Source organism: Somniosus microcephalus, chromosome 10 (assembly GCF_052327205.1).
Source record: "Somniosus microcephalus isolate GS21.2 chromosome 10, FLI_Smic_1.0, whole genome shotgun sequence".
NCBI lineage: Eukaryota > Metazoa > Chordata > Chondrichthyes > Squaliformes > Somniosidae > Somniosus > Somniosus microcephalus.
Genome location: NC_140996.1, coordinates 75692807 through 75720717, shown reverse-complemented (window position 1 = coordinate 75720717; position 27911 = coordinate 75692807).

Below are 27911 nucleotides of genomic sequence, written 5' to 3'. Positions count from 1 at the left end.
TGTGGTCATCCCCCTCTCAAACAGATATACTGCTTTGTATATTGTTGGGGAGGGTGGTTTATCGGGGGAAGGCAGCAGCAACCAATTTCCTGGCACCATGGGTGGCTCTGCTCCACGGGACAGGAGGAACAAGAGCGTGAGAGGTATACTGATAGGGGATTCTATTGTAAGGGGAATAGATAGGTGTTTCTGCAGCCGGAAACGAGTCTCCAGGATGGTATGTTGCCTCCCTGGTGCAAGGGGCAAGGATGTCTTGGAGCGGCTGCAGGGCATTCTGGAGGGGGAGGGTGAACAACCAGTTGTCATGGTGCATATAGGTACCAACGACATAGGTAAAAAAACGGGATGAGGTCCTAAAAGCTGAATATAGGGAGTTAGGAGGTAATTTAAAAAATAGGATCTCAAAGGTAGTAATCTCAGGATTGCTACCAGTGCCGCGTGCGAGTCAGAGTAGAAATAGAAGGATATTTCAGATGAATACATAGCTAGAAAAATGGTGCAAGAGGGATGGATTCAAATTCCTAGGACATTGGAACCAGTTCTGGGAGAGGTGGGACCAGTACAAACTGGATGGTTTGCACCTGGGCAGGACCAGGACTGATGTCCTAGGGGGAGTGTTTGCTAGTGCTGTTGGGGAGGGTTTAAACTAAAATGGCAGGGGGTTGGGAACCTGTACACAGAGACAGAGGAATGGGAAGCAAGGATAGAAGCAAAAGACAGGAAGGAGAAAAGCAAAAGTGGAAGTCAGAGAAATCAAGTGTGTAAATCAAACATGGCCGCAGTAAGCAATAATTCTAAAAGGTCTAAGATTGTTAAAAAAAACAAGCCTGAAGTCTTTGGGCTAGAAATTCAGTGGGCTTTGCGCCCAGTTACCGCCCAAATAGGGTTTCTGCGCCAGTGTAAGAGGGTGCGCTGATATTCAGCGCTGCGGTAATGGCGGCAGTAGCCGGTAGTGCTGCGCCGACACCGATGATGTCATCGGTGTGCGCAGTGCCCCGGTTCTGCCCCGCTTCTGGCCCAAACCCCATATTTAGTTGCGGCTGCCTCTTCTGCAGCGGCCGCAAAAAGCGATTGAAAAACGGGGCCGTACTGCTGCGCTACTGGGGCGCTTTAAGGTGGAGGTGCGGCCAGCCGCTTTTTCGGCGGCCGCCTGCCCGCACCTCCTTCCCCGGCCTCCTCCACCCCCCCCCCCGCGGCATTGCCGGCTGCTTTCCGCGAGCCCGGCACTTCTCCGTGGTGCCGGGCTCATTTGCCAGCACAATCCAGTGGCGATCTCGCTGTTGCAGGCACCTCCCCCTTAAGAGAAGGAGGAGGCCTGCAGTACCGCAGCCTGCCGCTCCGCAGCGGGTGGCGCAGCAGGGCCTACAGCGCAGAAATTCAGTTTCAGCGCCCCAAGCGGGGGCGGGCACACCCTGGAATAGCGCCCAGTTCCGACTTGGGGTGCAAAAGCCGAATATCTGACGGGCGCACCTGGCTCTGCGCGCAGCGCTAACTTTTGGGCGTTAGCCTGCTGGCGGGCCTTAACTGAATTTCTAGGCCTTTGTGTCTTAATGCGAGGAGCATTTTGTAATAAGGTGGATGAATTAGCTGCGCAAATTGATGTAAACGGATATGATATAATTGGGATTGCGGAGACATGGCTCCAGGGTGACCAAGGCTGGGAATTCAACATCCAGGGGTATTCAATGTTCAGGAAGGACAGGCAAAAAGGAAAAGGTGGTGGTTGTCATTGCTGATTAAAGAGTAGATTAAAACAATAGTAATGAAGGATATTAGCTCTGATGATGTGGAATCTGTATGGGTAGAGCTGAGAAATGCCATGGGGCAGAAAACGTTAGTAGGAGTTGTATACAGACCCCCAAACAGTAATGCGGAGGTTGGGAATGGTATTAAATGGGAAATTAGAGATGTGTGCAATAAGGGCACAGCAGTTATCATGGATGACTTTAATCTACATATAGATTAGTCTAACCAAATTAGTAACAATACTGTGGAAGAGGAATTCCTAGAGTATATACGGGATGGCTTCCTGGACCAATATATCGAGGAATCAACTAGAGATCAGGCCATCTTAGACTGGGTATTATGTAATGAGAAAGGATTAATTAGCAATCTTGTTGTGCGAGGCCCCTTGGGGAGGAGTGATCAAAATATGATAGAATTCTTCATTAAGATGGAAAGTGACGTAGTTGATTCAGAGACTTGGGTATTGAATTTACATAAAGGAAACTACGATGATATGAGGCGCGAGTTGGCTAGGATGGATTGGGGAATGTTACTTAAAGGGTTGACGGTGAATAGGCAATGGCAAACATTTAAAGATTGCATAGATGAACTACAGAATTTGTTCATCCCTGTTTGGCATAAAAATGAAACAAAAAAGGGGACTGAATATTGGCTAACGAGGGAAATTAGGGATAGCATAAGGTCCAAGGAGAGGACATATAAATTGGCCAGAAAAAGCAGCAAACTTGAGGATTGGGAGCAGTTTAGGATTCAGCAAAGGAGGACAAAGGGATTAATTAAGAGGGGGAAAATAGAGTATGAGAGTAAGCTTGCTGGGTACATAAAAACTGACTGTAAAAGCTTCTATAGATATGTGAAGAGAAAAAGACTGGTAAAGTCAAGCGTAGGTCCATTGCAGTCAGAATCAGGGGAATTTATAATGGGGAACAAAGACATGGCACAGCAATTAACTACATACTTTGGTTCTGTCTTCACAAAGGAGGACACAAATAAGCTCCCAGAAATGTCGGGGAACATAGGGTCTAATGAGAGGGAGGAACTGAATGAAATCAGTATTTGTAGGGAAATGGTGTTAGGGAAATTGACAGGATTGAAGGCTGATAAATCCCCAGGGCCTGATAATCTACATCCTAGGGTACTTAAGGAAATGGCCCTAGAAATAGTAGATGCATTGCTGGTCATCTTCCAAAACTCTATAGATTCTGGAAGAGTTCCCATGGACTGGAGGGTAGCTAATGTTACCCCACTATTTAAAAAAGGTGGTAGAGAAAAAAACGGAGAATTATAGACTGGTAAGCCTGACATCGGTAGTGAGGAAAATGCTAGAGTCCATTATAAAAGATGTAATAGCAGAGCACTTGGAAAACAGTGACAGGATCGGACAAAGTCAACATGGATTTACAAAAGGTAAATCATGCTTGACTAATCTACTGGAATTGTTTGAGGAGGTAACTGGCAGAATAGATAAGGGAGAGCCAGTAGATGTGGTGTATTTGGACATTCGATAAGGTCCTGCATAAGAGACTTTTTTGCAAAGTTAAAGCACATGGGATTGTGGGTAAGGTACTGACTTGGATAGAAAACTGGTTGGCAGACAGGAAGCAAAGAGTTGGAATAAACGGGTCTTTTTCCGAGTGGAAGGCAGTGACTAGTGCGATACCGCAGGGATCGGTGCTAGGACCCCAGTTATTCACAATATATATTAATGATCTAGACAAGGGAACTAGATGTAATATCTCCAAGTTTGCAGATGACACAAAGCTGGGTGGGCATGTGTGCTGTGAGGAGGATTCAGAGAAACTCCAGTATGATTTGGACAGGTTGGGCGATTGGGCAGATGAATGGCAGATGCAGTATAATGTGGATAAATGCGAGGTTATCCACTTTGGTGTCAAAAACAGGAAGGCAGATTATTATCTGAATGGCACTAGATTGGGAAAAGGGGAAGTGCAAGGAGACCTGGGTGCCCTTGTGCACCAGTCGCTGAAGGTAAGCATGTAGGTGCAGCAGGCGGTTAAGAAGGCAAATGTTATGCTGGCCTTCATACCGAGAGGATTCGAGTACAGGTGCAACGATGTCTTGCTGCAATTATACAGGGCCTTGGTGAGACCACACCTTGAGTATTGTGTGCAGTTTTGGTCGCCTCATCTGAGGGAGGATGTTCTTGCCATGGAGGGAGTGTAGCGAAGATTCACCAGACTGATACCTGGGATGGCAGGAATGACGTATGAAGAGAGATTGGGTCAATTAGGCTTATATTCGCTAGAGTTTTGAAGAATGAGATGGGATCGCATTGAAACTTATAAAATTCTAACAGGACTAGACAGACTAGATGCAGGAAGGCTGTTCCCGATGGCCAGGGATTTCAGAACCAGGGGCCTCAGTCTAAGGATAAAGGTAAGCCATTTAGGACTGAGATGAGGAGGAATTTCTTCACCCAGAGAGTGGTGAACCTGTGGAGTTCTCTAACAAAGAAGGCAGTAGAGGCCAATTCATTAAATATATTCAAGAAGAAGTTAGATATATTTCTTAAGGCTAAATGGATCAAGGGATATGGAGAGAAGGCAGGAACAGGGTTCTGAATTTGGATGATCAGCCATGATCTCATTGAATGGTGGAGCAGGCTCAATGGGCCGAATGGCCTACTCCTATGTTCTATGTTTCTATGTTCCTAAATTTGCATTTCAACCTGACTCAGTGTCCCTCCCTACTCCATAAACCACCCATTTAGTCCAAGGATACATTTTTGAGCTCAGAGATTGGGGAAAAATGGATGTCAGCTCTTTGTCTGCCATCCTCCCACGGCCACTTTCAACTTCACTACACAGCATTTCTTCGCCCTTCTTACCCTACATTGCAGAGGGAAGAAATGTGCAGGTCAGATAAAGGGTTACAAAAATAGAAAATAGGAGCTGTGAGCAATTTTCTTTGTGGGTTTTTGTTAGGCAGATGGTGTAGTTTTGATCTTTTTGCCATATTCTAATTTCTTTCAACAGACTTGGGCACTTCTGTAGACTTTAAGCTAGCAATTTATCTTCTTAATATTGCTGGCCAACAGGTGCCTCAGTGCAGTGAGGTGGCTTGGATGGAATGACTTTGCCAGCTGCTAAAGGCTGCCAATAACAGGAGTATAAAATTCAATTTCACTGAAGCGTAAGCTCCTGTGTTATTTCTCACCTTCCATTTTGAACATTTTCCACTGCCAGTGTAATCGGTCATATATTTTGCATAGACTAACATGATAAATTTGATTAATGTCAACTACCATCTCATTAAATGCCTTAATTGTCCACTACCAGTGCTACCTAAAGAGAGCATGAAGTACTTACAGGTTAGTTGCTGGATTATTTCTTCTGGCTGCTGGTGCAATTGTACCTGTTTTTGGAGCTTTCGTGTGCTCGGCTAAAGTTTAAATAGTCCACAGGGAGTGGTCTGGATGGTGCTGAAGTACTATTTTGTTAATTTAAAAGCATGCACTGAAACAAGTTGCTTCCAGATATGGGTGGCCTGGTAGGGCTTCTTCTGGGAATTGAGCATAACTGGGAGAATGAAGAGAGGTCACGCAGAGCAGGACAAGCTGCTAGAAGAGGGAGGAGGAGGATGATGGAGAGAAGGTCTATCAGCAGGAGGCCATATCCATCGAGGGTCTTCAGGGAATAATTCCCTTACCTCAACTTCAACGAGGACCAATGCCTGAGGTCTTCACTTTACAAAAGAGGTCGTGAGTGAAATCTGCCAACTGCTGCAGCCACAATTGCAACCTCAAAAAAACACGCTGTATTTCTTGTACGAGAACACCTAAAGCGCGAGACATCGGCGGCTGATTTAAAGCTAAGCGGGGGCCCACGGCAGCGGCTGGAGAGCGCGAGACCTTGGCCGCTGATTTAAAGGTGAGCGGGGCCCACGGGAGCGGCTGGACAGAGTAAGACCTCGGCGGCTGATTTAAAGCTAAGCGGGGGCCCATGGGAGCGGCTGGACAGAGCAAGACCTTGGCGGCTGATTTAAAGCTAAGCGGGGGCCCACGGGAGCAGCTGGAGAGCGCGAGACCTCGGTGGCTGATTTAAAGGTGAGCGGGGGCCCACGGGAGTGGCTGGAGAGCGCGAGACCTCGGCCGCTGATTTAAAGGTGGGCAGGAGCCCACGGGAGCGGCTGGAGAGTGCGAGACCTCAGCCGCTGATTTAAAGGTGGGCAGGAGCCCACGGGAGCGGCTGGAGAGCGCGAGACCTCGGCGGCTGATTTAAAGGTGAGCAGGGGCCCACGGGAGCGGCTGGAGAGCGCGAGGCCTCGCCCGCTGATTTAAAGGTGAGCGGGGGCCCACGGGAGCGGCTGGAGAGCGCGAGACCTCGGCGGCTGATTTAAAGGTGAGCAGGGGCCCACGGGAGCGGCTGGAGAGCGCGAGACCTCGGCCGCTGATTTAAAGGTGAGTGGGGGCCCATGGGAGCGGCTGGAGAGCGCGAGACCTCGGCCGCTGATTTAAAGGTGAGCAGGGGCCCACGGGAGCGGCTGGAGAGCGCGAGACCTCGGCCGCTGATTTAAAGGTGAGCGGGGGCCCATGGGAGCGGCTGGAGAGCGCGAGACCTCGGCCGCTGATTTAAAGGTGAGTGGGGGCCCACGGGAGCGGCTGGAGAGCGCGAGACCTCGGCCGCTGATTTAAGGGTGAGCGGGGCCCACGGGAGCGGCTGGAGAGCGCGAGACCTCGGCGACTGATTTAAAGGTGAGTGGGGGCCCACGGGAGCGGCTGGAGAGCACGAGACCTCGGCGGCTGATTTAAAGGTGAGCGGGGCCCATGGGAGCGGCTGGACAGAGCGGGACCTCGGTGGCTGATTTAAAGGTGAGCGGGGGTCCACGGGAGTGGCTGGAGAGCGCGAGACCTCGGCCGCTGATTTAAAGGTGAGCGGGGGCCCACGGGAGCGGCTGGAGAGCGCGAGGCCTCGCCCGCTGATTTAAAGGTGGGCAGGAGCCCACGGGAGCGGTGAATGTAAAGAAGTAAAAGTAATCCAAGTGTGACTTCACCAGAAAGCAGGTAAGTGACTGGTTGGTGAGTATTTCTCTATTTCTCGCTTTTTTCCAAAATTGGGCATCTAAATTTAAGTGCCTTGGTGTAGATTAAAAGATATACGGCCTAGAAATTCACTAGCCTTAGCGCCGCTTTTGAGGCGCTAGAGGGACTAGCGCCAGAGTTATGGCCATTTGAAAAATTGAGTGGGGCCCTGAAGCGGCGTTGCACCGGTAGCGCTGCGCCGGCACCGATGACGTCATCGGTGTGCGCAGCGTCCCAGTTGCCGTGGTAACCCGCCCGAACTCCGAAATTGAGTTGCGGCCACCTCGCCCGTGGCAGCTGCAAGCAACGTTTTGTAAAAGGTGCCTTGCTGAAGTTAGCGCCGGCGCATTAAGGTCGCGCGGCGGCCGGCCGCTTCCCCGGCGGCTGCCTGCCCGCACCTCCCTCCCCGGACTCCTCCAAGACCCCCCCGCAGCACAGATGCGTGTGGGCCGCGAGCCCGGCACTTCTCCGAGGTGCCGGGCTCATTTTTATTCAGCCGTCAACGGCCAGCGGTCGGGTGCAGGCAGCTCCTCCTTAACGGAAGGAGGAGGCCTGCACTTCCCCAGCCTGCCGCACCGCATCGGGCACCGCAGCGCCGGAACAGCGCCGCAATGGGGCAGGTAGCGCCCATTGGGAGGCGCTGAAACCCTCCAGTAGCGCCGGCAGCCGTTTGGGCACAGCGCTACTGAATTTTTGGCGCGCGCAGGGGGACTTAGCGCCGGCACTAACTTCCGGCGCTAAAGCCCTGGCTGCGCCAAAACCCAATTTCTAGGCCATACGTGTTCCAAATTTTAAAAACTAATTAATTAATTAATTGAGATGGGAGGCCAGGCAATGTGTTGTTGTTGTTGCATGTGGGAGCTGGTGGACACCATTGAGGTCCACGGAGACCACATCTGCAGCAAATGTTGGCTGCTCGAGGAACTTCAGCTCAGAGTTGATGAGCTGGAGTCCGAGCTTCGGGCACTGCGACACATTAGGGAGGGGGAGCGTTACCTGGACACTAAGTTCCAGGAGGCAGTCACAGCCACTAGAGTAATTACTTCCAATTTGGCTCATGGTCAGGGACAGGAGGGTGTGACTACAAGCGAGACAGGTGTAGGATTCGCAAAATTGGACTTTGTATTAATAAGGGTCAAATGGCAGAAGAAGCTGTGATTTTAAAGACTGTTTTAAAAGAAGCCCAGAAAAAGGGGCATACAAAATGGCCGCCATACCATGTGACCAGCTTATTGGGACACTTTAAAATGGTTCCTGCGAATCCTCAGACAGCTTTGTGGATTCAACCCACAGCAAGTTCTGGAAGCTGTTTCTGAGAGAACGAAACCAGACCCACACATATACATATGGATTAGATGCAGATCCAGTCAAGATCGGCCTGGAGACAGCGGCCAACTAAATGTTGACCCAGACAAAAGGGGACAATTTCATATTCATGAGAACAGCACCCAGGACTAGATAACGAGATCAGCAGGACATTAAAAACAATGAAGGTCATTCCAGACCAGAGATGGGCCTTTACCAGCCATCGAAAACATAATAACTACCCCGCTGTGCTCCCAACCCGCCAAAAGTTAAACAAAGACTAACCTGATTTTGGGCGGGAAGAGGAGACTGCTGAAGAAAGGTATAACTGGAGGAGTTGGAGTGGTAGGGGCACTCATTCAGACGGAAGACACGGCGGACACTCACTCAGAGGATGCAGAGCTCATGCAGACACTCGGGAAACTCTGAAGGAGACACCGGAGTTGTAGTTGGAGACAGCAGTGGGTGAAGAGGAGTCGCTTCGGGAGAAGATCAGCAAACTCCTCTCCACCACCGGAGGAGGAAGAAGAATCAAGCCAACAATAAGAAGGCCGTTTTGAAGCCGGCATCCCGCCCCGGGGAAAACATCGGGAGATCATCGACCATCCCCGGGCCGTTGCCCAAATGAGAGGCCATCGACCCAACTTGGGAGAAGAAACAAAAAATAAAACCCCAAGAGAAGAAACCTTCCAGCCACCCCGGCTCAGGAGAAGAGATAAAAACAAACTGAAGAAGCGATGGGAGCCAGCCCAAGGCTCCTCTGACCAGGGTCGAGCCGACGATCCTCGACCCCACCGACATCCAGGCCCGCCGGTGTCCAGCCGCCCCGACCCCCACCTCAGGAGAGAGGTGTGCCGCAGCTCGCAGGGGTTCCACGGTCCACGAGGAGACGGAGCGCCTGAAGGGATCAAAACACAGACTTGATTTCAAAACCTTGCACTTCCTAGTGGGATTGGTGAGCATGTTTCTGGCCCTTCACAATCAGATCTAGATAGGTTTAATAAGGGGGTGGATTTAAGGGTACAATTAACATGAGTTGTTGTCCCTCGATGTTCTGTGTGTTTTCCTTATTTCATGATGATCTTTGTAGAGTATAAGATGCCTGTATTTGCCTTAGTTAATACTGTGTCGTTATGATTTGTTTGTGTTTTTCCCTCCCATGTACTCTCTTATTTGCTTGCATTTGATTTGATATTTTTCCTTATGCAATAAAATTTCATTTTGTTTCATCAAACTTGGTCTACAAGAGTTTTCTCTACATTGTAGTTCCTGCCCCAAATTCCAGAGTATAGAATCTAAGGGGCGAGTGGGTTGAACCACTCAAGGTTTTACTGTGGAAAAGAGAAAGGCCTATAGAGAGAGAAACCTCAGAGACATCTCTCAAGGAAAACCCCTTATACAGGTATTGGGATCCAGGAGGTAGAGATGGAGGAGCCTCAGCCCTTGGCCTTGTCTAACAGGTACGAGATTCTTGCTCCCTGTGTGGATGAGAGCTGGGACTGCAGGGAGGATGAGCAATTTGACCACAGCACCATGGTACAGGGAGCCATTCAAGTGGGGGGAGTAAAAAGAAATGTTGTAGTGATAGGGGACAGTATAGTTAGGGGGATAGACACTGTTCTCTGCAGCCAAGAGCGTGAGTTCCGAAGGCTGTGTTGTCTGCCCGGTGCCAGGGTTACGAACATCTCCTCTGGGCTGGTGAGGAACTTGGAGTGGGAGGGGGAGGATCCAGTTGTCATGGTCCTCATAGGTACTAATGACATAGGTAGGACAAAGGAAGAAGTTCTGCTGAGAGATTATGAGCAGCTAGGGGCTAAATTAAAAAGCAGAAACACAAAGGTAATAATCTCTGGATTACTACCTGAGCCACGAGCGAATTTGCATAGGGTAAATAAGATCAGAGAAATGAACGAGTGGCTCAAAGACTGGTGTGGGAGAAATGGGTTTTGATTTGTGGGGCACTGGCACCAGTACTGGGATAAGAGGGAGCTGTTCCGTTTGTTCGGCCTTCATTTGAACCATGCTGGGGCTAGAGTCCTGGCAAATCGAATAACTAGGGCTGTAGAGTAGGCTTTAAACTAAATAGTGGGGGGGAGGGTCCAGGTGAGTGGGAATTGAAAATGTCAATGAGAAATGAGAACAAAATAGAGCAGGATAGAGATGGGGGAAATAATAACTAGAGTGTGATAGGAAGGGACAGAATGTGTAAAAATAAGCGTGCAACAGAAAATGGGGCCAAAACAAGGAGAAATGGTAAAAAGACAAAGTTAAAAGCTCTATATCTGAATATATGCAGCATTCATAACAAGATAGATGAGTTGACGGCACAAATAGATATAAATGGGTATGATCTGATCGCCATTACAGAGATGTGGTTGCAAGGTGACCAGGGCTGGGAACTGAATATTCCAGGTTATTTGACAATTCGGAAGGATAGACAGAAAGGAAAGGGAGGTGGGGTGGCTTTGTTGGTAAAGGATGGGATCAATGCAGTGGTGAGAAGTGATATTGGCTCAGAAGATCAAGATTTAGAATCGAAATAACAACAGAAAACACTGGAAAAACTCAGCAGGCCAGGCAGCATCTGTGGAGAGAGAAACAGAGTTGGCGTTTCAGGTCGAAGACCTTTCATCAGAACTTTTTTCCAGTTCAGGCGAAAGGTCTTCGACCTGAAACATTAACACTGTTTCTCTCTCCACGGATGCTGCCTGGCCTGCTGAGTTTTTCCAGCGTTTTCTGTTGTTATTTCGGATTTCCAGCATCCGCAGTATTTTGCTATAAGATTTAGAATCGGTTTGGGTGGAGATATAAAAATAACAAGGGGAAAAAGTCTCTGGTGGGCGTAGTCTACAGGCTCCTGAACTGTAGCAATACTGTTGGGCAGAGTATAAATCAACAAATAATGGAGGCCTGTAAAAAAGGTACAGTAATAATCATGGGTGATTTTAATCTCCATATTGATTGGACAAATCAAATTGACCATGGTAGCCTTGAGGAGGAGTTCATAGAGTGTATCCGGGATAGTTTCCTAGAACAATATGTAATGGAGCCAACCAGGGAGCAGGCCATCTTGGATATGGTACTGTGTAATGAGACAGAAATAATAAATGATCTCATAGTAAAGGATCCTCGAGGAAAGAGTGATCATAACATGGGTGAATTTCAAATTCAGTTGGAGGGTGAGAAAGTTGTATCTCAAACCAGTGTCCTGATCTTAAACAAAGTCAATTGCAATGGCATGAGGGCAGAACTGGCTAAAGGACTGGAAAAATAAATTAAAGGGTAAGACAGTTGAAATGTAGTGGCAGACATTTAAGGAGATATTTCATAACTCTCAACAAAAATATATTCCAGTGGGAAAGAAAGATTTTAAGGGAAGAGAGCACTAACTAAAGAAGTAAAGGATGATATCAAATTGAAAATGAAGGCATACAATTTTGCCAAGATTGGTGGGAGGCCAGAGGATTGGGAAACTTTTAAAAACCAGCAAAGGATGACTAAAAAAATAATAAAGAGAGAGAAGATCAATTATGAGTGTAAACTGGCAAGAAATATTAAAACAGAAAGTAAGAGCTTCTACAGGTATATAAAGAGGAAGATAGTAGCTAAAGTAAACGTTGGTCCCTTAGAGGATGAGAATGGGGAAATAATAATGGGGAACGGGGAAATGGCAGAGCCTCTGAACAAATATTTTGTATCTGTCTTCACGGCAGAAGACACTAACAACATCTCAATAATGGATAATCAAGGGGCCACAGGGAGGGGGAAACTAAAGACAATCACTATCACTAAGGAAAAAGCCTAAAATCTGTCGTTGGGAAAATGCTGGAGTTCTTCATTAAGGAAGCAGTAGCAGCGCATTTGGAACATCATAATGCAGTCAAGCAGAGTCAGCATGGTTTTATGACAGGGAAATCATGTTTAACAAATTTGCTGGAGATCTTTGAGGATGTAACGATAAGAGTGGATAAGGGTGAGCCAGTGGATGTGGTGTATTTGGATTTCCAGAAGGCATTCGATAAGCTGCCACACAAAAGGTTACTGCACAAGATAAGAGCTCATGGGGTTGGGGGTAATATATTAGCATTGATAGAGAATTGGCTAACTAACAGAAAGCAGAGAGTCATTTTCCGGTTGGTAAACTGTAACTAGTGGGGTGCCACAGGAATCGGTGCTGGGGCCTCAACTGTTTACAATCTACATTAATGACTTGTATGAAGGGGCCGAGTGTAATGTACCCAAGTTTGCGGATGATACAAAGATGGGTGGGAAATCAAGTTGTGCAGAGGACTCAAAGAATCTGCAAAGAAGGGATATAGACAGGCTAAATGAGTGGGCAAACATTTGGCAGATGGAGTATAATGTAGGAAAGTGCAAGGTTATCCACTTTGGCAGGAAAAATAAAAAAGGAAATTTTTATTTAAATGGAGAGAGATTACAAAATGCTACAGTTCAGAGGGACCTGGTGGTCCTTGTGCATGAAACACAAAAAGTTAGCATACAGGTACAGCAAGTAATCAAAAAGGCAAATGGAATGTTGGCCTTTATTGCAAGGGGGTTAGAGTATAAATGCAGGGAAGTCCTGCTACAACTGTACAGGGTATTGGTGAGACCACACCTTAAGTACTGCGTACAGTTTTGGTCTCCTTATTTAAGGAAGGAAATACTTGCACTGGAGGCAGTTCAGAGACGAATCACTCATTGATTCCTGAGATGAGGGGTTTGACTTATGAAGAAAGGTTGAGCAGGTTGGGCCGATACTCATTGGAATTTAGAAGAATGAGAGCTCGACAAGGTAGATGCAGAGAGGATGTTTCCCCTCGTGGGGAAATCTAGAACTCAGGGGCATAGTTTCAGAGTAAAAGGTCGCCCTTTTAGAACTGAGATGAAGAGGAATTCCTTCTCTCAGAGGGTTGTAAATCTATGGAATTCTCTGCCCCAGAGAGCCATGGAGGCTGGGTCATTAAATACATTTAAGATGGAGATAGACAGATTTTTGCAAGAGAAGTGAGTGAAGGGTTATGGGGAGCGGGCAGGGAAGTGGCTTTGAGCCCAAGATCAGCCGTGATCTTATTGAATGGCGGAGCAGGCTTGAGGGGCCAAGTGGCCTGTTCCTGCTCTTATTTCTTATGTTCTTATATTCTCTGAATACCAACATTTAATAGTTTCTCACCATTTAAAAAATATTCTACTTTTCTGTTCTTCCTACCAAAGTGAATAACCTCACATTTCCTCACATTATACTCCATCTGCCACCTTATTGCCCATTCACTTAACCTGTCTATATCGCTTTGCAGGCTCTTTGGCCTAGAAATTCAGTTGGGCGCGGCAGCCGTTAGCGCCTTAGGAGGAGAAGATTTCGAGCGCTAGGCGCTTAGTGGCCGGGCGCAGCGCGATCTGCGCCTCGCCCCAACTTCAGTACACATTTAGCGCCGGCGCAAAGTCTTAGCGCGCGCCCTGCTGCGCGCGCACATCATGACGTCATTTGCTAGTGCAACGCCTTTTGTGCGCCCCGAACCAGAACTTCACTCGCGCCGGCCCATTGTGCACCGGGCGGCCCGAGCGACTGTGAAGTGGAACGGTACACAGCCCAGCCGGGCCGCGGGGAGCGCAAATTAAAGGGCACTTACCCAGCAGTATAAAGGCCAGCCATTTTGCAGCATTCACTCTTGTGCAACGGTTTTTTGGACAGAGACCAAGGAGGAGAGTTTACTGGTTTGGACCAACACTTGGACAGGTATTTTTGGCTCAGGCCAGAGCTTACCAATTATCTTTGCCTTCATTCAGAGCTCAGTGTTTGCCAGCATATAATGGGGGCTGCATTGGGTGGCAACGCTGATTTTCAGCCTTATGCCAGAAGGGCTTACAGACGCCGTGAGAGAGTGGCAGCCCTGGCTAGACGCAAAGGGGCAACGGGCGTCGCCAACTGAGGCCTTACCCACGCAGGGTATACCGCCAGCAGACCTCCTATCTGACCATGTCTGCCGCGATGTGTGTTAGGAGGCTGCGATTCCGAAGGGAGGTGGTTGCAGACATCTGCCAGCTGCTTCAGAGAGATCTGCAGCCACAGCTGATGCGCAGGACGTCTCTGTCGGTGGCAGTGAAGGTGACGGTGGCTCTCAACTTCTATGCCTCCGGCTCCTTCCAATCTGCTACTGGGGGCATCGCTAACATCTCCCAGTTCGCCGTGCATTGCTGCATCCGCCAGGTGACCGAAGCCCTTTTCAGAAGGAGACATCAATTCATCTCCTTCCCCATGACCCTGGACAAGCAGCAGCAGCGTGCAGTGGGGTTTGCAAGAATAGTGGGCTTCCCCATGGTGCAGGGCGCCATTGACTGCACGCATGTGGCTTTGCGGGCACCTCTTGAGCATGCCGAGGATTACCGCAACCGGAAGGGCTACCATTCTCTCAATGTACAGCTGGTGTGTGACCACAGGCAGCGCATCCTAGCTGTCAATGCCCGCTTTCCAGGCAGCAGCCACGATGCCTTTATCCTGCGACAGACAACTGTGGCTGACATGTTCCAGGCACAGCCTCCCCCAAGAGGATGGCTTATCGAGGACAAAGGCTATCCTTTGTGTACCTGGCTCATGACCCCGCTCCGCACGCCCACGACCCCTGCTGAAGAGGCATACAACGAGAGCCATCAAGCGACGAGGAACCTCATAGAACAAACAATCGGCGTGCTCAAGCAACGGTTCCGCTGTCTTGATCGCTCCGGGGGAGCCCTCCAGTATTCACAGGATCGAGTCTCCCAATTCGTCGTCGTTTGCTGCATGCTGCACAACCTGGCTATCCGCAGGACTCAGGCACTGCCACCTCACGTTGGACCACCACCTCAGGAGGAGGAGTAGGAGGAGCATGAGCAAGGGCATCTGCCGTCACGACATGTGCCCCTCAGGAGCCCCTGCCCGCCCTGCTGCTCCGCCTCAAAGTAAGGCCATTGGCTGCTGCAAGGCTGGGGGCAGGCTCCTGAGGGGCACATGTCGTGACGGCAGATGCCCTTGGGGGTCGGCCTAGTCGAGGTCTGGCCGTCGAGCGGGCGGCTATTGATTGCTGCAGCTGTGGCTGGCCAGCATCAGTCGCTGCAGCAGCTCCTGGCAGCTCCACTGGGGGACTGGCAGTGGCGGCTGGAGGAATGGCGGCAAGCTGGCGGGTGGCAGGCGCTCGCTGGTCACCTGAGACACTGGCACTCACCCGGGCCAGCACTGCAGCATGCGCACCAATCTGCCGAGGGACAGAACGCTGTGCTGCTGCAGCGCGCCGGGTGCCCTGGTGATGCCTGGCTGACACAGCGAGTGTGGCAGCAGTGAGTGCCCGTGTTGACCTGTTCACTGACCGCATCAGAGCAGCCAGTGACTGGACGGCACCACTGATCACCTGGCCAGTCGCTGACAGAGCTGCCCCGAATTCCACCCGACTCGCTGCCTGATCTGCCCGGTATTGCACCCGACTGGTGGCCTCTGAGGGCCCGAACTCGGCCACACTCCGAGAGAGGGAATCGATGGACTCAGGCAACCGTGCCACTGCCGCCATGAGCTCCGTGTGCCGGCGCTCCGAGTCCGCGGACAAGTCTTCGAGGCGTTCCATCTCCTCGGCGAAGAGCATCTCCTGACTGGAGGCCGGACTCTCCCTCTGGGGAGAAGGCCGCTGAGCTGGCCGACCCTTCCTGCGTTGCTGGAGGCCGCTGGGCCCAGCAATTGGACTCCCCTCCGACGCTTCCCCCCTCTGGGGAGAAGGCCGCCGAGCTTCCACCCCCCTCCCGCCTTTCTGCAGCCCGCAGGTCCCAGGAGCTCCCCTCCCCTTCGACACTTCCGCCACGCTGCCCTCCAGGGAAGACGTGTCCCCTACATTGGCCTGGGTGGCCGCGGCTGAGGGTTCCCCTGATGGGCCGCCTTCCTCTTGCTCCTCCTCCTGCTCCTCTTCGGAGGGTCTGTCTCTGGCAAGTTCAGGGACCTCCTCTTTACCATCTGAAAGCAGGAAGGCACAAGAGTAGCTTTAGAGTGAGGAGAGGGCGTCAGTGCGGGATGCATGAGTGGTGGCATTCAGCGCATTGGTCGGACAGTGGCAAAGGATGTAGATCTGATGCGCAAGTGGGACGAGAGAGGTGCAAAAGGTGATGTCCTTACCATTGCTGCCCAGAACAGGGTCGGCATCTCCACATGCAACGGGCCCAATCACCCGGCCACCCATGAGGCGCTCCACGCGATGTTGCAGGTCGGTGAGTGGCTGGATATGGGGTCGGCCTCCCCCGGTCACAGTCCAGCTCTTGCGATTATTCGCCAGCTTGGCCTGCAAGAGAAAGGATGGCCTCTAAGTACAGTGTGTCGCCGTGATCTTGTGTGCACTGCCTCCCATGGTGGAATAGCTTGGCCAGTGTGTCGCCATGATCTGGTGTGCACTGCCTCCCATGGTGGAATAGCCTGGCCAGTGTGTCGCCATGATCTGGTGTGCAATGCCTCCCATGGTGGAATAGCTTGGCCAGTGTGTTAAGTGCAGAATGTGCAATTGATGCTCATGCCTGTCCCATAGCTGCTGCATGAGGGCTGGCCATTAGAGCCTTCAGGTCCCTTTGCCCATAATGTGAGGTGCACATGCAAGGATGAGGAGGTCACTGGAAAGGGTACTCACCCTGACAATGCGTGTGAGGTCATTTAACTTTTTGCGGCATTGGGCACCGCTCCTGGGAACGTCGCTGTTGGCTGACAGCTTGCTGGCGACATGCCTCCAGGCTCTCCTGTAGACGCAGACCGTCGCCTTCTTGCCATTGTCCGGGTACAAAACATGGCGCCTCTTCTCCACAGCAGCAATCAGCACACTCAGATCATGCTCTGAGAAGCGCTGCGTACGTTCACGGGCCTTCTCCATGTCTTCAGGCGCTATTTGGGTCCAGCAGCAGTGTTCAGGCCTAGCTGGAGGGCTCCACTATCCAGGGCGTGGCAGCAGACACAGTCGACCCTTCCCCCTTAAGAGCTGGCCGGCGCCAGGGTGTCTGCTGTCAATCACGAGATGGCCGCACCTGCGCTGCGCCCGGCCTCGGCGCTATCGATCACCACCTCCGGCTTAGCACCCAAAGAGAGGCGTCCAGCAACAGTTTTAGCGCTCGCCCGAACTCCTAGGGCGAAGCTAATGAATATCGGAGAAGTGGCATCGATTTGGCGGCGGCCGCAAACTTTAGCGGACGCCCCACTTTAGCGCCCCAAAAGTGGCGTCAATGAATTTCTAGGCCTTTGTGTCCTCACAGCTACTTTCCCACTTAGCTTTGTATCATCAGTAAACCTATTTACATTACACTTGGTCCCTTCATCTATGTCATCAATATAGATTGTAAATAGCTGAGCCCGAAACACTAATCCTTGTGACAGCCCACTAGTTACAGCCTACTAAACGGAAAATGAACCATTTATCCCTACTCTCTGTTTTCTGTCCATTAACCAATCCTCTATCTATGCTAATATATTATCCCCAACACCATAAGCCCTTATCTTGCATAGCACCCTTTTATGTGGCACCTTATCGAGTGCCTTTTGGAAATCCAAATATACTACATCCACTGGTTCCCTTTTTTCTATCCTGCTAGTTACATCCTCAAAAACTCTAATAAATTTGTTAAACATGATTTCCCTTTCATAAAACCATGTTGACTCTACCTAATCATATTATGATTTTCTAAGTGCTCTGTTACCACTTTCTTAATAATGGATTCCAGCATTTTCCCGATGACTGATGTCAGGCTAACTGGCCTGTAGTTCCCTGTTTTCTCGCTCCCTCCTTTCTTGAATAGCGGGGTTACATTTGCTACCTTCCAATCCGCTGGGAGCGTTCTAGAATCTAGGGAATTTTGGAAGATCACAACCAATGCAGCCACGATCTCTGCAGCCACCTTTTTTAGAATGCAAAAATGTAGGCCATCATGTCTAGGAGATTTGTCAGCTTTTAGTCCCATTAGCTTCTCAAGTACTTTTTTCTCTACTGATCTTAATTACTTTAAGTTCCTCACTCTCAGCAGCCCCTTGGTTCCCCACTATTTTTGGTAGGTTTTTTGTGTCTTCTATTCTGAAGACAGATACAAAATATTTGTTTAACGTTTCTGCCATTTCCTTATTCCCCATTATAATTTCTCCTGTCTCAGCCACTAAGGGACCAAGGCTTACTTTTGCTATTCTATTCCTTTTTACATACTTGTAGAAGCTCTTACAATCTGTTTTTATATTTCTTACTAGTTTACTCTCATATTCTAACTTCTCCATTTTTATCTATTTTATCTATTTTTTAAAGCTCTCCTAATCTTCAAGCTTACTACTATTCTTTGCAACATTATATGCCTCTTCTTTTAATCTTATACTATCCTTAGCTTCTTTAGTTAGCCATGAATGGATCACTTTTCCCGTGGAGTTTTTTCTCTCAATGGAATGTATATTCGTTGAGAATTTTGGAATATTTATTTAAGTGTTTGCCACTGCTTATCTACCATCTTACCTTTAATGTAATGTCCCAATCTACCTTAGCCAACTAAGCCCTCACACCTATGTAATTGGCTTTATTTAAGTTTAAGACTCTAGTTTCAGACTTAAGTATTTCACTCTCATACTCAATGTAAAATTCTATCATATTATTGTAATGATATCAGCAAATAGTGATGCTATTTGCCTGTTCGATTATGATGCCTACCAGCATGATTGCATGTATTGATTGCTTGTGCCTGACCAGCAGAGGTCATGTGACCGAGACAAGCAAGGCAGTCTAGTTTAGTTTCAGTTTCGTTCTAGATGCATCACTAGCATAATGGTGTCTCCTGAATGCTGTATAAAGAGTTGAACAGACTTTAGATTAAAACTCATTCTCTTTCATAAATGTCTCATCATTGAACCCACAAAGAAATCAATACATGGTGTCAGAAGTGGCTGAAAGAGATGAAGAGAAAAATTCTGAAGTTAAATCAGCTCTCCACAGATTAGCAAGCCAAAAGAGAACATCGTTGCTTACCATTAGAGGATAGCTAACAAAGTGAAAAAATGGAAGGTTTACACCCACCGGCGACGCTTCAGTTAACAGGTAATGTGGCTGAAAATTGGAGAAGGTTCAAACAACGTGTGGGGTTGTATTTATCAGCAATCGGAGCTGACGAGAAAAGTAATAAAAGGAAATCGTCACTGTTATTACATGTCGTGGGTGATGAAGTGCTGGAGGTGTATAATAACTTCACATTCGCTGCTAATGGAGACAAAATGAAACTAGATAAAATAATGGAACAGTTTGAGGCCTACTGCATACCTAAATGTAACGTGACATTTGAGAGGCACAGATTTTTCACATGTGTACAGAAAACGGGTGAGACTATTGATCAGTATGTGACTGAACTGAGAAACCGAAGCAAATCGTGTGAATTTGGGGGACTGACAGACTCGCTGATAAAAGACAGACTGCTGTGTGGTATTCCAGATAATGGTCTAAGGGAAAGACTGCTAAGAGAGCAAGATCTAGACCTGGGAACAGCCATAGCACTGTGTAGGGCTACAGAGACTGTGAAGTTGCAGGCAAAGGAGCTGTTCAGTGACAGTAGCTGCAATGTGGATGCAGTGAGAAAGAACGGATACAAACCGTTTAACAAAAAGAGCGCCAATGTGAAAAAAGAGGTGTGGCCAGCGAACAAAAATGAAAGGGACAATCGAAAGTCATGTAGTCGATGCGGTACACAGCATCCACCAAAAGAGTGTCCAGCATATGGTAAAAAATGCAATAGTTGCAACAAAAACAACCATTATGCCCGTTGCTGTAAGAACCAAGCGCAACAAAGCAAGGTCCATGCAGTAGATGAAAGCGAGATAGAGGAGTTCAATGTAGATGTTGTGTCTGAAAACAAAGAAGAAAAAAGAGACTGGATGTTGACACTAAAAGTGAATGACATACACATTCCATTTAAATTGGATACTGGAGCACAAGTTAATGTGATATCAGAGACTGATTTTAAGAAAATTAGACCCAGACCAAAGATACATGGAATCAAAGTGAAAGTGACAGGATACTCAGGTACTGAAATACCAGTGAAAGGGAGATGCATTGTCAAAGTGACACACAAGGACAGAGAGCACATGTTAGCATTAATCGCGGTGCCAAAGGAGGTGCAAGCCATACTAGGTTTAAAAGCCTGTGAGAGACTGAACCTGGTAAAGAGAGTCCTCGTTGTGGAAAGCGAAGGAGAGACAGTCTATGATGAACTGAATGTTGCGTACACACCGGGTAAGCTGATGTATACAGCAGACACGTTGTCCAGAGCTGTTGACCCAGGAGAGCCCGCAAACACAGTGAAAAGACTGAAGTACAAGGCAAAAGACAGTGGAACTGACTTCTACCAGAGCATGTTTGTATACCGCACAACGCCGCTCGAGTGTGGTATGTCACCAGCCCAACTCCTGATGGGACGTCGGCTAAGGTCAAACCTACCCATCCCGGAGAACCTCCTGAAAACAAAAGAGGGGGAGAAAGTGAGGAAGTTCAAAGAACAACAGAAAGAAAAGCAAAAGTACTACTATGACAGAGGAACACAAAACCTACCTGAACTCCACACTGGTGACCAAGTAAGGTTGAAAGAGAAAACAAACACATGGACTCAGAAGGGAACTGTCTTGAGTGAAGTTCAACCAAGATCATACACCATTCAGACAGATGAGGGTGCAGTTCTGAGAAGAAATCGTCGAGATCTTCTCATGGGACCAGCCACAGCAGGTCAAGAGACTGATACTGTTGAACAACCTGATCACACAGCTGAGAACCAATCATCTGAGGCAACAACTCAGATTCAAGGACAATCAATCAGAAAATCCTCAAGACACGTGAAGCCTCCTGAGAGACTCATTGAGCAAATTTAAGGACTATTGTTATAGAAGGAAGTAATGTTATCTTATTCTTTCTTCAAGTTCTAGTGTATTGACATATTTCATGTGAACACACAAAGCAAGGTTAAAAAACCTTGATCATGATAATGATAATGTAAGTTCATTAAGTGTTACAGTTAAAATGCAGATTAATACAAAGAAAACATGTTGTTAGTTAAAAGTAAAATACTTTTGTTTTAAGAAAAGGAGATGTAATGATATCAGCAAATAGTGATGTTATTTGCCTGTTCAATTATGATGCCTACCAGCATGATTGCATGTATTGATTGCTTGTGCCTGACCAGCAGAGGTCATGTGACCGAGACAAGCAAGGCAGTCTAGTTTAGTTTCAGTTTCGTTCTAGATGCATCACTAGCATAATGGTGTCTCCTGAATGCTGTATAAAGAGTTGAACAGACTTTAGATTAAAACTCATTCTCTTTCATAAATGTCTCATCATTGAACACACAAAGAAATCAATACAATTATGTTCACTCTTCCCCAGAAGATCCTTTACGATGAGATTACTAATTAACCTTGTCTCATTACACAATACAAGATCTAAAATAGGTTGCTTCCATGATGGAAACTGTCTCGAATGCATTCCATGAACTCGTCCACCAGATTGCCTTTGCCAATTTGACTTGCCCATTCTATATGAAGGTTAAAGTCCCCCATGATTATTACATTACCTTTGTTACAAGCTCCTATTATTTGTTGATTAATACTCTGCCCAGTGTTATAGCTACTGTTTTTTGGCCCTTGGTATTTCTTTTATCTCCACCCACACTGGTTCTACTTCCTGATCTTCCGAGTCTTGATCCTTTCTCAGTACTGCTATTATATCATCCTTTATTATCAGGGCTACCACCACCCACTCCCCACCCCTCTTCCATTCTGCCTGTCTTTTCAAAATGTCTAGTACCCTGGAATATTTTGTTCCCAACTTTGGTCACCTTGCAACCACAACTCTGTAATGGCTATTAGATCAAAAGCATTTATCCCTATTTGTGCCACTAATTCATTTATCTTGTTACGAATGTTTTGTGCATTCAGATAAAGAGCCTTTAATTTTAATATTTTACCAATATTCCCTGCTTTCACCTTATTCACTGATGCACTATTACCGTTAAACTCTGTCCCTTCCTGTCACACTCTGCTTATCTTTACCCAAATCATTACAGTTCTCTATTGCCTTGACTTTTCCATTTAGATTTCTAAATTTTCCCTCACCTGACCCCTCCCCCCCCTTGTTAGTTTAAAATCCTATCTACAGCCCCATTTATCAATTCCCCAGGACACAGGTCCCAGCCCAGTTTAAGTGGAGGCCGTCCCAATGGAACATCTCCCTCTTTCCCCAGTACTGGTGCCATTGCGCATGAATCAAAACCCCTTCCTCCCACACCACTCTTTGAGTCATGCATTTAACTCTCTGATCTGCTTGTCCCTATGCCAATTTGCATGTTGTTTAGGTAACAATCCAGAGATTATTACCTTTGAGGTTCTGTATTTAATTTGGACCCTAGCTCCTCAAACTCTCTCAGCAGAACCTCATTCCTAGTTCTACCTATGCCGTTGGTTCCTACATGGACCATGACAACTGAATCCACCCCCTTCCACTCCAAATTCTTCTCCGGCCGCGAGGCGACATCCAGACAGGCAACACAGATTTCAGAACTCCTGGTTGCGGCTGCAAAGAACAGTACCTATCCCCCTGACTATACTGTCCCCTACCACTGCAAAATTATTTTTCACTTCCCCCACTTGAATGGCCTCCTGTACCATGGTGCCATGCTAAGTTTGCTCATCCACCCTGCAGACTTTGCCCTCATCCACACAGGCAGTAAAAACCTCATATCTGTTGGACAAGGGCAAGGGCTGAGGCTCCTCCACCACTGCACTTGGCTGAGTCACAATCACACCCTCCTGTTCCTAACCACTAACCAGACTTGTACCACTACCTAACCTAAGGGGCGTGACTGCCTCCTGGATCAAAGTGTCCAGGTAGCTCTCCGCTTCCCTGATGCCCCACAATGTCTGCACCTCAGACTCCAACTCAACAACTCTGAGCTGAAGTTCCTTGAGATTCAGACACTTACTGCAGACGTGGGCATCCGGGATCACAATGCTCTTAACAAATTCCCACATGCTGCAGTTATGGCACACCACCTGCACTGCCATCCCTATTTAACCTTGTTTTATTTATTTTACAAATTAAATTTTAGGGGGGAAAAAATGAGTTGTGTCCCCTTTGGGGCGCTAACTTTGCCGGGGCGCTACTTTTAGCCCCTGAAAAAATTAGCACCCCGCGGCTGATTTTCCCAGTAGCGCCCTGAGAGGGGCGCTACTGGAAGCACCCCACATCCCTATTGGGGCGCTGCAAGGCAATATCGTGGTGGCATTGCGGCACATTGCACCACGGTACTGCAGGCCTTCCTCCCCTTATTAAAAGGGAGGGGCCTGGTGCAGCGCGTCCTGCACCCAGCTGGGCCACCAGGGATCGGGAGTGCTGGCAAATGAGCCTGGCACTCAAGAGGAGTGCCGGGCTCACGTAGAGCAGCCGACACCTGCGGGGGGGCTTCATGGGGATTGGGGACAGCAATGGGGGCAGGTGCTGGCAGGTGGCCAGCAACAAAAAATGCCACCCGCCACCTCCCCTTTAACTAGCGCCGCCCCGGCAGCAGGTAGACCCCCCCTGACCCCATCGGACATAGTGTCCGATGGTAAGTCAGGTGGCGCTACCGAAGATCATGAGCGGGGCATTGCGCATGGCGATGACATCATCGCTGGTGGAGCAGCACTGCGGGCCAATAACGGTTACCGCCGCCGCTAACCTCCCGCTGAATTTTGCGCTAGTTGCTTTGCGCCCCCCATTAGCGCCCTCTTAGGGCGCTAATGGGAGGCGCAAAGCAACCGAATTTTTCCCCCCAGGTATTTATTTACTTAGCTTATCGTTTTGTTTTTTAAATAAACTGCTGCACTCGAAGCTGTGACATCAGTTATTAGGTGTGGCATCATGGTGGGTTCCACAGGTGTGCTGATAGAGGTGACCACCCGTTCTATGTTGGAAAGGATGGGCTCCAAGTCTGTGCAAAGCCCCATGCCAAGTTGGAACTGGACTCCTCCATGCTCCTTGATATTGTGCGCAGGCTTTCTTCCAGGCTTTGCAGTACACCAAGCATTTGGATGTGTACACCCTTCTTCTGTAGCCTGGTCCATCGAAGTCCTCATCTGACTTCTATGCAGCAGAACTTGTGTGCGACCTCACCCTCCCACGAGCTGGCACCTGCACTATCCTTTCCCCCCAATCCTGGCTCCTTTCGCACTTGTGCCTGATGTCTCACCATGTGCAGATCCCTCCTCCATTCTAGCCTCTAAAATATGTGTAGTATCAGTCTCTGAGCTGGTGGCTGTGTCTGTAAGTTTGAGTGATGGTGCCTCTTCATCTTCACTGTCTTCTTCTTCTTCTTCCTCCACTGACTCGGAAGGTTCCAGTTCTTGGTTATCTGAAATGAAAAGGGGGCAAAGGTTGGATTGGGGTTCGGGGTGAGGAGTAAGCAATAAGTGCATGCTTACACCCTCTGCAGCTTGTGAGTCAGAAGAGATTGTGGGATGATAGTGAAGTGGGATGAGAGAAGAGGATTAGGTATGCAGATACCCTCATCATCGATTCCACCAACCCTGCCAATGGCCACGGTCTCAATGATGCACCTTCCCATGATGGCTAGCTCTGTCTCCTCCATGGGGGTTAAAATATGCAGTGCACTTGTTCTCCTCCAGTTCGTTCCTGCTGCCTGCTGTTATGCGCCTCCTCCAGAGGGAAGTTTGTCAGTGAGTATCCTGCAATGTGTTAGGGTGATGTGGCTGTCATGGTTGAATACCTGCCAGTGTGTGCAGGTTGTGAGTTGTGGGTGTTAGTCTTGGAACAGTGCTAAATGTATGAGGGTGAGGTTAAACATATGAATTTTAGGGTTGAGTGCTGATTGATAGAGATTGTTGCTAGGTGGGTGATGGTGGTATAATGAATTGATCAGTGGATGAGGCTAGTGGTGCAGTTAGTAGGATATGACATTTGAAGATGAACTCGCTCACCTTGACAACTTGTTTCAGATCGTTAAACATTTTCCTGCATTACATCCATGTTCTTGGAGCAACAATCCTGGCATGAGCTCCACCATTACTTGTTTCCACTGCCTCGTGAGCATCTGTCTGGAGGGCCAGCCATCCTCCTGCAGATACAGGACATCACTTCTTCTTTCCACCTCTTCCACAAAGACCTCCAGTGCACTGTCTGAAATTCCTGGGGCATTGGGACCAGTTCTGGGACATGTTCAGCTAGATAGCTTGCACCTCAACAGAGCTGGGACCAATATCCTTGTGGGGAGGTTCACTTCTGCTGTGGGGGAGGACTTAAACTAATTTGGCATGGGATGGGCACCAGGATGAAACATTAGAGAGGAGAAACAAGGTGCACTAAGGGAGACAAATAGCACCAGAGTAAAGAATAGTTCAGAAGCAGGGGCGATAATGTCTAAGATGGGTTTGGAGTGCGCAAATGCACGTAACATGGTGAATAAGGTTGGTGAGCTGCAGGCACAAGTTGCCACATGGGACTATGATATAGTGGCAATAACCTGGCTCAAAGATGGGGAGGATTGGAAACTTAATAGTCCTGGCTACAAGGTATTTAGGAAAGATAGGGAAGGAAAAAAAGGAGAGGTGGCAGTATTGATCAAAGAAACTATAATAGCTCTGGAAAGGGATGATGTGGTTGAGGGGTCAAAGGCAGAATCTATTTGGTTAGAATTAAGGAATAATAGAGGAGCTATTATGCTACTGGGTATATACTGTCGGCCTTAAAATATTGGGAAGGTGCTAGAGGAGCAAATTTGCAGACAAATTACAGAAAGATGAAAGAAGGATAGAGTAGTTATATTCTAATATAGACTGGGATAGTAATAGTGCAAAGGGCAAAGAGGGAAAGGAATTCCAGAAATGTGTATAAGAGAAATTTCTTGATCAGTGTGTTTCCAGCCCAATAATAACAACAACAAAAATAACTTGTATTTATATAGCGCCTTTAACTTAGTAAACCGTCCCAAGGCGCTTCACAGGAGTGTTATAAAACAAAATTGATGCCGAACCACATAAGGATAAATTAGGGCAGATGATCAAAAGGTTGATCAAAGATAGGTTTTAAGGAGCATCTTAAAGGAGGAAAGAGAGGTAGAGAGGTTTAGGGAGGGAATTCCAGAGATTAGGGCCTTGGCAGCTGAAGGCACGGCCACCAATGGTTGCGCGATTATAATCAGGGATGCTCAAGAGGCCAGAATTAGAGGAGCGCAGATATCTCGGGCGGGGGTTGTGGGGCTGGAGGAGATTATGGAGTTAGGGAGGGGCAAGGCCATGGAACCATTTGAAAATGAGGATGAGAATTTTAAAATCGAGGTGCTGCTTAACCAGGAGCCAATGTAGGTCAGCAAGCACATGGGTGATGGGTGAACGGGACTTGGTGTGAGTTAGACACGGGCAGCCAAGTTTTGTTTGGGTAGAATGTGGGAGGCCAACCAGTAGTGCGTTGGAATAGTCAATGAGGAAGGAAACAGAGCTGGATCTAGTTTTGGGGAATGAAATGGGACAAGTCTAGTATGTTTCAGTGGAGAAGCATTTGGGTAACACTGATCATAATATCATCAGGTTTAGAAGAGTTATGGAAAAGGACAATGACACCGATCAATCAATCTTAACTGGAGAAGGGCTAATTTCAGTGAGTTGATAAGGGATCTGGCTCAGATGGATTGGAATAAAAAATTGGTAGGCAAAACACTAATTGAACACTGGGATGCTTTCAAAGAGGAAATGGTTTAGGTATGGAGTAGACCCATTCCAAAGAGGGCGAAAGGAAAGCCATCCAAAGCTACAGCTCCCTGCATAACTAAAGATATAGAGATAAAAATGAAACAAAGATGGAGGCTTATGACAAATGTAAAGTTAATAAAACAGTAAAGAATCAAGCTGAATACAGAAAGTACAGAGGAGATCTAAAAAAGGGAATGAGGGGCAAAGAGAGAGTATGAGGATAGATTAGCGGCTAACATAAAAGGGAACCCAAAAGTCTTTTATGAACATAGGGATAGTGCAAGGGTAGTCAAAGGAAGGGTGGGGCCGATTAGAGTCCAAAAAGGAGATCTTCTTGTGGAGGTAGAGGACATGGCTGAGGTATTAATGAGTACTTTGTATCTGTCTTCAAAGAGAAGAGGATACTGCCAATGTAGCAATAAAGGAGGAGGCAGTATTAACATTGGATATGATACAAATAGATAAAGAGGAGGCACTTAAAAGGTTGGCAGTACTCAAAATAGAAAAATCACCTCGTTCGGATGGGATGCATCCTAGGTTGCTGAGGGATGTACGGATTGAAATTGCAAAGGCTCTGGCCACAATCTTCCAATCTTCCTTTATTATAGGTGTGGTGCCAGAGGACTGGAGGATTGCAAGTGTTACACACCTGTTCAAAAAAGGGGCGAGAGATAAACTCGGCAACTACAGGCCAGTCAGCCTAAAGACGGTGGTGGGGATTGTTTTAGAGACAATGGCCTAGAAATTCAGTTGGCTGCGCCAGCCGTTAGCGCCTTAGGAGGAGTAGATCTCGAGCGCTAGGCGCTTAGCGCCCGGGCGCAGCGCGATCTGCGCCTCGCCCCAACTTCAGTAGACATTTAGCGCCGGCGCAAAGTCATTGCACGCGCTCATCTGCGCGCGCAGATCATGACGTCATTTCATCGTGCAACGCCCTTTGTGCGCCCGGAACCGGAACTTCATTCGCGCCGCCCCATTGTGCGCCTGGCGGCCCGAACGACTGTGAAGTGGAACGGTACACAGCCGAGGCGGGCCGCGGGGAGCGCAAATTAAAGGGCACTCCTGCAGTAGAAAAGGCAGCCGTTT